Source organism: Apostichopus japonicus, chromosome 9 (assembly GCF_037975245.1).
Source record: "Apostichopus japonicus isolate 1M-3 chromosome 9, ASM3797524v1, whole genome shotgun sequence".
Lineage (NCBI taxonomy): Eukaryota > Metazoa > Echinodermata > Holothuroidea > Aspidochirotida > Stichopodidae > Apostichopus > Apostichopus japonicus.
Window position 1 is genome coordinate 13821678 of NC_092569.1, and position 12354 is coordinate 13834031.

Sequence of the window (12354 nt, forward strand, 5' to 3'; positions counted from 1 at the left end):
CTAATTCCGCTATTTTGAGGAAAGAAACGCAAAAAGAGAAGTGACACTTAGAGACTTTCATAGTACTCAATGTACATCGGCCTTGCCTACTTTGCTTTGGAGAATCGGGGCGGGATGCACCTTTTTTTTCGCACGAGAAGAAGTTCTTCGTGAATCTTTTTCTACGGAGCACTATAATACTATAGGGATTAAAATGTAATCAGTAGGCTATGTTGAACTCACTGAACTTACTCAGTTCCCCTTATCGAGGATCGTGTCACAGGTATTGACTTCTGATGATGAGAAGCTGATATCGCACACTCTCATATTATTATTGACTTCTGATGATGGGAAGCTGACATCGCAATGAAACACTACTTAGCCACAACTTGCACTTGGCAATGTTAGGATGCCAACTATGGGAATTTAATGATTCACGTTAAGGAATAGTTGCACTATTAGGAAACTTTACATGTTCTTTACCCAATGTACATTGCTTGATCAGTTTGTACTGTAAATAAGAGTATAAACTGAAGAGTGTTACAACATCGTAACCCATCTTAGACCTGTCAGCGATGCTACTGTGGAAAACTTACTAACAGACGAGTTACTTACTCAAAGGCTGTTTCAACTAATTCAATGACTGATTAGGAGTCTAAACAACTGTCCCTACGGTTAGTAAGTATACCTTGTAAAGATGGTTCAAATTGCAGATTTTAAGCGTTTTGCAGCAAAGTGTCAACCACTTTCTGTTAAAATGTGGACCAAAAATATTGGCGAAACCTTTAGAGTAGTCTGGTTAGTCCATTCAATCATTATGCATAGGATTTTGTGTTTAGTATTCCTGTTTGAAAGTCCTTCTCAGTAGCAGCTTGTCATAAATGAATCACAGGGTAGGAAACTTTAACACACATCAATTCTAACTGATTAACAGGTACTCACATTTACCAGTTTTAGCTGATAAAGCCATCAGAATCTGGTACGTTCTTAAATTCATTCTAATGAATTGACCGACGAGAACTCCTGTCTTTTGTAGCCACCAAAAAAAACTCCTACGTTCCTTCTACACATCATAATTTAAATGTGTTTGGAGACTATTTCTTCGGAGCGCTATAATACTATAGGGTTTAAAATGTCATCAGTATATTGAACTCACTTAACTTACTCAGTTCCCCTTATCGAGGATCGTGTCCCAGGGTATTGGTGTCCTTTTATTGTTCAACATAACAACAACAAAGCACACAAAATGAACGTTGCTAAGTTAACAAGAAAACGTAAACGTTTAGTGGTTCCGATGCCAAAACATATTGATAGCGTGGTAAGCCATACATGTTAATATTCATGAACAAGTGCACACCAAAATGAAGAGGGGTTAATTATTGACTAATGCAGCAACATGATAAAGAAGTACCTTAGGAATCAGTTAGCGTGTTGACAAAGTCTATTTAGTGACATCGTATAAAAACAGATATATGCATGAATATTAATGAGGTCAAATTTTATGATCTCATATAAGCATGTATACTGCATATATATATATATATATATATATATATATATAGCCTATATGTATATAGCCTATATATATATAGCCTATATATATATAGCCTATATATATACAGCCTATATATATATATATATATATATATATATATATATATATATATATATACTGTACTTAAATTGTGTTATCCAAGTACATAATATAAGGCTAATTAGACATACTATTTCGGAGATATCTAATTAAGAATTTTATGCTCACCGATTAATATTCATGCATTAATGCACACTAAAAAACAACATGGTTGATTGTATGCGTGCAGTGTGACAAACATATTATGTCAAGGATGAAAATCATATAACATTTGGTTCTTGCAATTTGATGAAAATTATTGACATAAAGATGGCAATGTGTTTATTTTGTACCAACATCACCATACCAGCGTGGACCAAATTTTACGTTTAGCCCTGCCCATTCATTAATAGGCGAGGATGGGTACCAAAACCAATCTACTCGCCGCGGGGCATCTACCTACTAAGTATGATATTGATTCAACTTGTGGTTGTTGAGATACCATTTTTACAAGTTTATTTTGACAATTTCCCTTTAAGCCCCATCACCTCATGAATATTAATGAGGTAAAATTGTTGTTGCAAAGAACATTTACTTACTATGTAGTTGAATCACCATGCCCAGTATGAACTTAATTGGACATACTGATGAAGAGATATTAACATTTCAAAATTTTACACTTAGCCCCGCCTACTCATTAATATGCATGAAGCCCTACCAAAACAGTAGGGATCATCTACTGACAATGACCAACTAATATACCCAAGTATGATAGTGATTCAACTTGTCTTTGTTGCGATATCGTGTTTACAAGTTGTTTTTCATTACTTCCCCATTAAGCCCCATCCACTCATGAACATTAATGAAGTAAAATTGATGTTACAAATAACATATGCGTACTATGTAGTTACATCACCATACCTAGTTTAAAGTAAATCGAAGTACGGTTGAAGAGATATTGACATTTCAGAAGTTTACAATAAGCCCCGCCCACTCATCAATATTCGAGGCTCGTCATTTAAAGTGGCTGGACTAATGAGTCTAAAACATTTGACTACGAGATCAGTTCCTCGTGCAGATGCGGCACAAAACTCATCAGTTAGAATATCATACGGCTATATTGCCTCAAAAATAGGAAAGAAAATAGAACATGTTTATGACCCATTACAGATTTTGCTAAGAACGCATGATATTGAAAGTGATACCAGGTTAATCATGTAATGCATATGAATCTAAGAGCGCATGAGAGATTATGGAGTATCATTAAAGTGAGGGTTGCGCTGACAAAACAACGCCGTCATTAAAGGAACATAACAGAGACTTATATCACTGGCATATATTGCAAGGTATAAATATCTTGAAAACCGTAACATAATAATATAATATGTAATATATATAGAGACATTGCTAGTGCTTACATTTTTCTGTTTTCATAAGTGATAACATATAATGAAATACATGTGCTATAAAGTCGAATAATGGTCACAGTGCTAATAATCAACCCCAAAGGGGGTTTACTGCTTTTCCTTTATACGACATGGAGACTTGAGCAGGTCTAAAATGACATCAGAGGACCAATTCTTCTTCATAGTTTCATATACTTTTTTCCTTTATTCGTTTTACTTCTTTACTTTGATTCGTTTCCCTTGTACAAGTATTGCAGTAATAGTTACAAAGTGGTAATTTGATCTAATAATGTCATAGTCATAGCATATATCTTTCAATATATATAAATCTATATAAATCTATAAATCTATAATACAATATAATATTTCTATTATTCTACTGTAATATAATATAATGTGACCTCCAAACCCTCCCACTCAAGGTGCTCTCCCTTCTTTTGGTAATCTCGTGTCTCCATCAATCATCATACTCAAGTTCCAATTACCATTTCCCCAACCAATTCCATAATGGAGTGATTTATTTAATCCACTTTATTTTATTTCTCTATTTCTCTATTCTTCTGATTATCTAACTCAACAAAGATTTACCACCCTCTTGAGATCTTATAATGTTTGTATTAAACTAATATTTTGGCAGAATCATAACGCTAATCGTAAGTCAACCAGTGACTGCTATGATAAGAAAAATATGACACTTGTACCGCAATAATTTAAAATAACCATAAAAGTGGAAATTTTCGTTGCTTGTGGTAATTTCTGTGTGACTATGACATTCTAATTGATGAAAGGTCACTGTTAATCGTACAAACGATCCTTCCCTGCTCTTAAAGCTATGTATGTTGGATAACAGTAGCAAATAGAAGTTGACCTACATAAGGGGGGGGGGGTGGCGGTGAAGTTAGGACCCTGACACTGAGGCACCGGGGACCATACTCACCCTTATAATTTTCTTAGCAAGGTTTGTACGCAACAGGCCGTAAGTTTCACAACTATATACTGAAGCTTGGGTTGCCTCCTATAACCATCATCTGAATCTGTTGCGGTTCTCTGTCAGAAGTGGAGAACAGTCCGAGGTTGTCCGACGAGTTATCAAATAAAACTCGAATGATGTTTATATACATATACAAATTGCAAGTTTCATAACAAACTAGAAAGCGGAAGCAGTGCTAAACATTAGTTTCAGTTGTAAGTGTGTCATGTATGCAACAAACATGATAGTTTTATTCTCTTTCAAATTTAATATAGATCCGGACACGTTACTATTAATTTTTCGTAATTTTCTTAACCATGTTCTTGGATATATTCCCCAATACAACTAGCATATAAACATTGCAGAGAAGTGTCAATATATATGGTACAGGAAGCTGTCATGGAAGGTTGCTTATATAAGTCACTTCCTCAAACAGTGATTAGTGTATAACTTTTTTACTAACATCATATGAAGAAGCTAATTATCTGTTGATTACACGACTAACAGCAAACAAAAGTAGCGTTTCTATACATCCCACAGTATAGTCATTATATGTAGACAAACTAGGACATTTGACTGACAGTGCAGAAAGGGGATGCATTGAAAGCAGGTTTCTCATCCAACCAAACAAATGAACGAACAGGCACACATACGCACAAATACATACACACAGAGCTGTTACTGATAATTCTTGTTATGTCTTGGATTGTGGTGCAAATTACAATGTTCAACGACCCGACAGTGTCGCGGACACTTCCTCTCTATCTATCACAGACTCATCACATACATTAACTGATATTTTAATGTTACGGAAATTATTACTGACAACAGAAAATTCAATAAACTCGAAACGGTAGTGTTAATTTGCAGCTTCAAATTGAAAAAAAAAGAAGATGATTTGAATGTATGTTTTTTCTCCATATTATCTATGCCTTCACATAAATATTTAACTTTTAAATATACGGAACGTTTCCTGATGTCGGGATTCATTTATTAATCTTGAAATTGTTTCGTTAATTTAATCAGAGTCAGTTAGATAAAGAACATTTAAATGTAAACACATTTTAAGACTTGTGTAGCTTTACCTTCACATATTAAAGTTATAGTTATATGTACGGAAACTTTGCTTTATTAGAAGTTCATTCATCTAGAATATATATATATATATATATATATATTTAACTATGGATCATACCTTAGGTCGACAGTTACATTGACTTACACACTAAATTTAATCTAACCCTAACCCTTTTTTCTAACCCTAACCCTGAACCGACCCTAACCAAAACTTTTAAATGAACGTTTTAGAGGACGGAGAACATTATAAAGCTATTTGCGACAATAAAAAAGTGTCTTAAAATGGTAGTGAAAACATTAGGTCGACACTGAATTGTCGACCTAAGGTACACTGTTGACCTAAGGTACACTTTTTTACCATAAACTGTCGACCTAAGGTACATATCATGAGTATATATATATATATATATATATTGTATATGTATATTTTTGCTGAAATATGCTTTGAACGTTAACAGAATTTTCCTGTGATCTATACCATCTTAAATTTAACATATCTTCAAAAGTACGGAAAACTTTGCTGATAGCAGAAATGCAATAGAAATTTTTATTTGCACCGTCAATGAAATAGTTGTTGCTGAAATATACAAATCATTAATGCAAACAGTATCAACATTTGACACAAGCCTTCGTGTGAAAACTCCATAACAAACAAACGGCTTTACCTCAGAAAATGAAAGTTCTGAGGTACCCGTCCACGGTTATGACCATGCAATGTTTATGCTCATTCTCACTGTTTAACGTATTTTCCTATACGGAACAATGAACTAAGTTACCATACTCGTTAACACGTTCAAGAAGAAGCGTCTCGTGGAGAGTGCACAACGGTTATTTATTAGCAACACCCAATTACCTTAAAGCTACTCTCGTTGGTCACTTATGAAACATTTTTCGAATGCTATTTGTCACTAAAAAAAGAGGCAAAAACAAAAACAGTGTACACCTGTGTGACTTTAGTCAAGTGATAACAAAAGACGAAAGGTTTTTTTAATAAAAAAAATTGTTGTGCCCTATTGCATGTATAGTTAATAATATGAAAGAATACGAAAGAATTACGTTACGATCATTTTTTAGAATTATTTTTCCTATTTTATATTTTTCCTAGTCCTATTGCATGTATAGTTTATATTATTACTACTCGAAAGAAGTGTCTTACCGATCATTTTTAGAATATTATTATTTCTTCTGCCTTATTGCATGTATGGTTCATAGTATTACTACGAAAGAATTGCCTTACCGATCTTTTTTTTAGAATTAAAATTTCTTTCTGCCTTATCGCATTTATAGTTTGTAGTAATACTTAACGAAATAATTTCCTTACCGATCATTTTTCCGAATTATAAGATGTTTCTGCCTTATTGCATGTATAGTTAATATTATAACTATACGAAAGAAGTGCCTTACCGATAATTGTTTACAATTAAAAAGAAATGTATTTCTTACTACAGGAGACAATGTCAATGTCGACTCTCATGTTGAATCTTATTTTGACTTATTCCCTTGTACTAGGTTTGATAACAGTAGCTAACCCAAAACGCAAAATATCGCTTTAAAGGGCCGATGTTGTATTGTCGAAACCAGCCAATTATATCGACATAGACCCTTGGAAAGTTTACGTTACCTTCTGCAAAGAACCGTTAAGATATCATCGTTCCTCCACAATACGGATATAGGAACACTTAGGACAGTATAAATAAATACTGATAAAAATCTTATTGAAAAATGAAAATGCCGGTAAAGTTAGTTAAGTGATGTTCTCTCATCGCCGAGGAAAGGTTTTATGTTTGTATTTTAAATGCCCAAATTGTTCTCGAAGGACGTTGTTAGACGAGTTCCGGTTCCGGTTTAGTGTTCTTAGAGGTCTAGGACGATCATTATATTTGAGTAGAAATTACATGAAGATCTGTATGAGCGGATATTATTGTTATATGAGAAATTATCATAATTATAGCAGTTATCTATAGGTGGTTTGCCAATCACTAACAGAACAGAAAATAAAAACGTTGGGAAAATCCTTTCCACCAACATTGGGTATAGGTATGCATCCAAGCATGCAACAAGTCGGTTACAAATTGTGGACCAAAACAACTTAAGTGAAAAGCAGAAAACAATGACCAATTAATCCCTTTTTTGGCATTTAAGTTGGTTCAATTGTTGTAATTTCACTTGTATTTGAGCAAAATGGTATAAAAAGTTGGTTGGACACAGTCGTATCTAGTATACTGGGTAAAATGTTTGTACAAGTTTGTATTTAAAATTAAATAAAACTGTTAGCAAACTGCTTATCCACTAGAGAGCCTGTGTAGGAGAATGTGTAAACTTTTACACAAGTTTGTTTTTATGAGGAACCGTCCCTCGGTGAATTGGTGGCTTCAGTCACTAACAATGGTCATGGTATGTCATAATCCAAGAAAACAAAAGACATTTGCATGCTGATAATTTAAATTTAATTGCTATTCCGGTTTTCAAGATATTCAGCCTCAAACATTGCTTAGTATCAGGAACGCTCCTTTAAAACTAAGTTGACGATGATATCGGCTCCTTTAAGTCGGGCCTAAATTTTAATGTTGATCTATATTATTATATGTTCTAATAAATCCACCGAATGATGGTATTTTAAATTCATATAGCAACAAGTAAACGCTATATGATGATATTCAACATTTTTTGTCATTATAATAAATTTGAAATAAATCGTAAATATGTCATTTGAGGCTCAGAAACGTCCCATCTTTTCATATTGAATTTCCCGAAGAACTGACCTAACGGCCAGTGATTAGACTAAATACTTCAGCCATTTTAATTGAGGAGCCTCAGATAATTAAAATCACTTTGCAAAGAAATTAAAAGCATTACATAATACGCCCCTGAACTGGTATAGCAATGTTTAAATCCTGACGGTTCACAACATATCAAAATGAATTTAATTTTTTTTTTTTGTGTTTTAATTAACTGTTCTTATTCATTTTTTAAAGGAATATTCTGGATAATGTAAAACTTATATTAAGGAGAAAGCTATATTACACTGTTAGTTGAAATCCCTCCTGCAATAATTTGTCCCTAATATTATATACAGTTGATTTAATATATATATAATCTTCATTACTTATATACTTATTGACTATGATAATCCTTCTAGCTGATATGTTCTTGAAACCTGAAATGTTGTTTGAAATCCCTGCTTATCTTCTGAATGTTATCTGTGGTTATGATTTCATCAAAATACAGCTCTTTTGTAAAAATAGAGTAGTTTCCTACGTGAATAAATAATAGAAATATTAATGTCAGTTCATTTTCTGTTGTTGTGAAATGTATTTACAAAATATCACAACATGTAAAAGAAAAGGAGAAATATTATCTGCGTGATAAGAATGATAAAGGATATGAATCAATTTTGATGAGAATTCAGCTTAAGCCTCCAGAGTTGTGGCGTAGTCAGAGGGGGCCAGTGGGGCAATGCCCTCCCCCAAATTTGCTTTGTGGAACAGTCTTGCCCCCACCCCTCCCAAATGAAATCCAGTGATGTATTCAAAATACATCTCTTTACATTTTTTTTCGAGTTCTAATCACTATTATTCATACCTCAGGGCTCATGTTCATACTTCATATAAGGTCAGAACTTGGTTATCAGATCGAGATATTACACATTTTGGGCCTTCGTCATACCCACATACGGAGACCATTCATCAATATCGTCCTACAGAATAATCGCAAATAATTTGGCCGGTTGTATAACCATTACAAACTATAGCGCTAGCAACCCATGTGCATTTTCAGCGAGCAATGATGACACTCGTGGAGAATTTTCACTGCACGTATATGTCCTATAGGCCTAGTTAAACTTGGTTGTGTGGAAATCTGGGCATGTAGTGAATATAGCTAATTTGTTCATTGTATCCTTTTCATAATGTGCGGAATTATTTATTCATTTACACACGCTACATTACTGTTATTTGTTAAACCATAGGCCCCTATAGCGTATTGCGAAACGAAGTGCCCATTAATGCATATATTTCTTGGTAATTCCTACCATCAACCATCACGGGGTTTCCCCCTTAAGAAAATCTTGCCCCCTATAACAATAGAATGCTGGCTACGCCACTGCTCAAGAGTGTCCTTATAAAGACATATATACATGTTGACCGCTATTCTTTTCACATCAAATCTAATTAGTTTACATGATAACCAGGACTTATTCCGGTATCTACTCCGCCGCTTGCATAAAACCAATAAATTACCGGAACTTTGTTTATAAAGTTGTCTAACAAACGGCCGTATTAAACTTCTAAACCAAAGGAAACTTCCTTTGGACGCGAACAATGGAAACCGCATGTGTAGTAGCAGTGGCGTACGCAAGTGTGTGTTTGTGTATGTGGGGGGGGGGGGAGGTGGCGGGGAGGACCAAAATCTCCATTGTCTTTCGCGGATACGTCCAGTCGGAGGATGTTTGCCATTCATTTGGGGAAGTATGAGACCACTTCTCCGAGCCCAGGCTGCAACTAGGAGCGAATTCAGGAACTGTCGGGGCGGTTCACACCCTTTTGCGACCTCACACAAAATTTAAACAGTATTTATTAGCATTTAGTCCCTAAAATTTACCTACTTTATACCGTTATTGTGCCTTATAGAATGAACCATTACACGTTTATACTCTCATTTTGTGTGTGGGAGTAGAGGGAGGGGGGGGGCACATCAGATCTCCCCTATATGAGAGGCGTCTTCAAAAATCCCAGTGCCTAATCTCCTCCGTCGTAAAATCCTTGATCCACCTTTCTATGAACGTCCAGGCTCCCACATAAATAAATGGTAGAGAATTTCTAATTCTACCCCGACACCTTCGAAATTCCGTGCACGCCATTGAAGCTCAGTCCTGTTAAAGATGCCATAGGCTCTTGACGCAATGGGGTGGCGGAGGGGGGGGGGGTTGCTTCTCCTATGATTGCCTTTTCTATATTCCGACCCCCATTTGTTATCTTAGTTCAATGTTCATAATCCTTCACACTGTCATATGTAATCTCTGTTATGCCTCCCATTATTTTACTTAATAACAAATCCATTATTCTTTACACAACTTTCTTTCTTTCTTTAGGTTAAACTAGGAAGATTGCTTATTGGTAATTTATTATTTTAACTTTTTCTCTTTCTGGCTTGACTTTTGGGTTAAAAATATTAAGATTCGATTGAAATGACTGAGCCGAATATTGATCAAGGCCTTATATGATCTTGTGAACGTTATTCAAGAAGACTGGAATATTTAGGGAACAGAAGATGTGAAGTTGAATTATGACCCCTCCCACCTCCCCCCTCCCCTTCCCCTCTCCACGGTTCCGCTCCCGCTCCCGCTCAGTCTTACATCATTACATTAATTTTCAAGCAAATAAAAGAACATTTTACATTGAGTTTTTTTCAATAATTTTTGCGACAACACGGGGCATCTACTCCGGAAATGTCCATACTGAACTTCTAAATAATAACACAGAAGGAGGCACACTTCCTGGAAAATAAATTTTGATGAAGATTTGATTTCAGAGTACACATGGATATGGTAGAGAATGTTTAAGAGCTAGGAACACGGTATTGATATCACGGTATTGATATCACGGTATTGATATCACGATATTGATATCACGGTATTGATATCACGGTATTGATATCACGGTATTGATATCACGGTATTGATATCACGGTATTGATATCACGGTATTGATATCACGGTATTGATATCACGGTATTGATATCACGGTATTGATATCACGGTATTGATATCACGGTATTGATATCACGATATTGATATCACGGTATTGATATCACGGTATTGATATCACGGTATTGATATCACGGTATTGATATCACGGTATTGATATCACGGTATTGATATCACGGTATTGATATCACGGTATTGATATCACGGTATTGATATCACGGTATTGATATCACGGTATTGATATCACGGTATTGATATCACGGTATTAATATCACGGTATTGATATCACGGTATTGATATCACGGTATTAATATCACGGTATTGATATCATGTTCACCTATATGACATTGTGGAATATGGTTGCCTTTCTTGTAAAAGTCACGTGTGCCCCCGGAATAAGTAATCCTAAAACCTCGATAATTCTCGTGCAGAAGACCTAAAGAGTTTCATATAGTACCGTAATTATCCTATCACCATTTCAATATTAAAGAATAGGTTAGACTATAGGTAGGAATCCTAACAAAGCCTATACAAGGGTAAACGTTGTGTAATCGGCGATATTTATTTTGTCAAAATATCCGACTTACTCGCAGTTTTAAACCTCTTGCAACTGACGTTAATTAATGCAAGAGACCTAACAAATGCATTTCAAATAAAATTCGACAGAAGGGAGACGTTTTGTTTGTAAAACTACCACCTGCGGAATATGCAAATATATAGGAGTAATCCTAATCCTACGATAATTTCCAAAAAGGGACACAACAATCCTTTGTCCCCTTTGGTATGCCCCCTCATCACAAACAGTGTCCCCTTTGGTATGCCCCCTCATCACAAACAGTGACATTTTCAACAATTCGAGCACTTTCATCTCCAGCTCTGTTATCTCTAAGAAGACATGCTTACGGGTAGCAATTAAATTGCCCGTTTGATCTGACCTTTAAATGCAAAGGTCATACAAAAGGTGTCGCAGGATATATTTCTTGTTAAAGGGATATTCTGTTGGCAGTCAATGTCAGTGGATAATAACAAAATGCCACACTGTCAGTTAAAATCCCATATTTTGTAGTATAGGTTGTATAGTAAAGTATAGGATCTAAACTCCCCCCCCCCCTCCACTCTCTCTTTGCTCTGAGGCTCCTCATATTTTCATGGTAGATTGCAATGCGATCACAATAGGTCATGTTATGAACTTTAGTATTTGATATTCAGTGTTTGCAAAAACCCATCTCAAAATTAATAAATAAAGAAAACATAAATCGAAGAACAATCATGTAAGACTTGATCAAGTCTCCGACCTTGTATGTGAAAGAACATTAAATCTGTGATACCACCCAGATGGAATATGAGTTTTCTTAGCTGCTGGTGGTAATTGTTCATGCAAGTTTATTATCTCAATCACATAAAACAGGCGTTCCTTAACTGGGGTGCATGAACCCCCAGGTGGTGCATGAGTCCATCCCAGGGGGTTCGTGAGACGTTTCTGAAAGTCAAAACTAGAGTACGTTTTGTTGAACTAAAATCTGATATCTCATATAATTTAGTAATGTACAAAAGTCTTACCTATCGACAAACTGTTTTCGCGTTTCATACGCATATGTTGACATAATAGTACCGTGCCGTCCATGTGATAAATAACTGATTTATG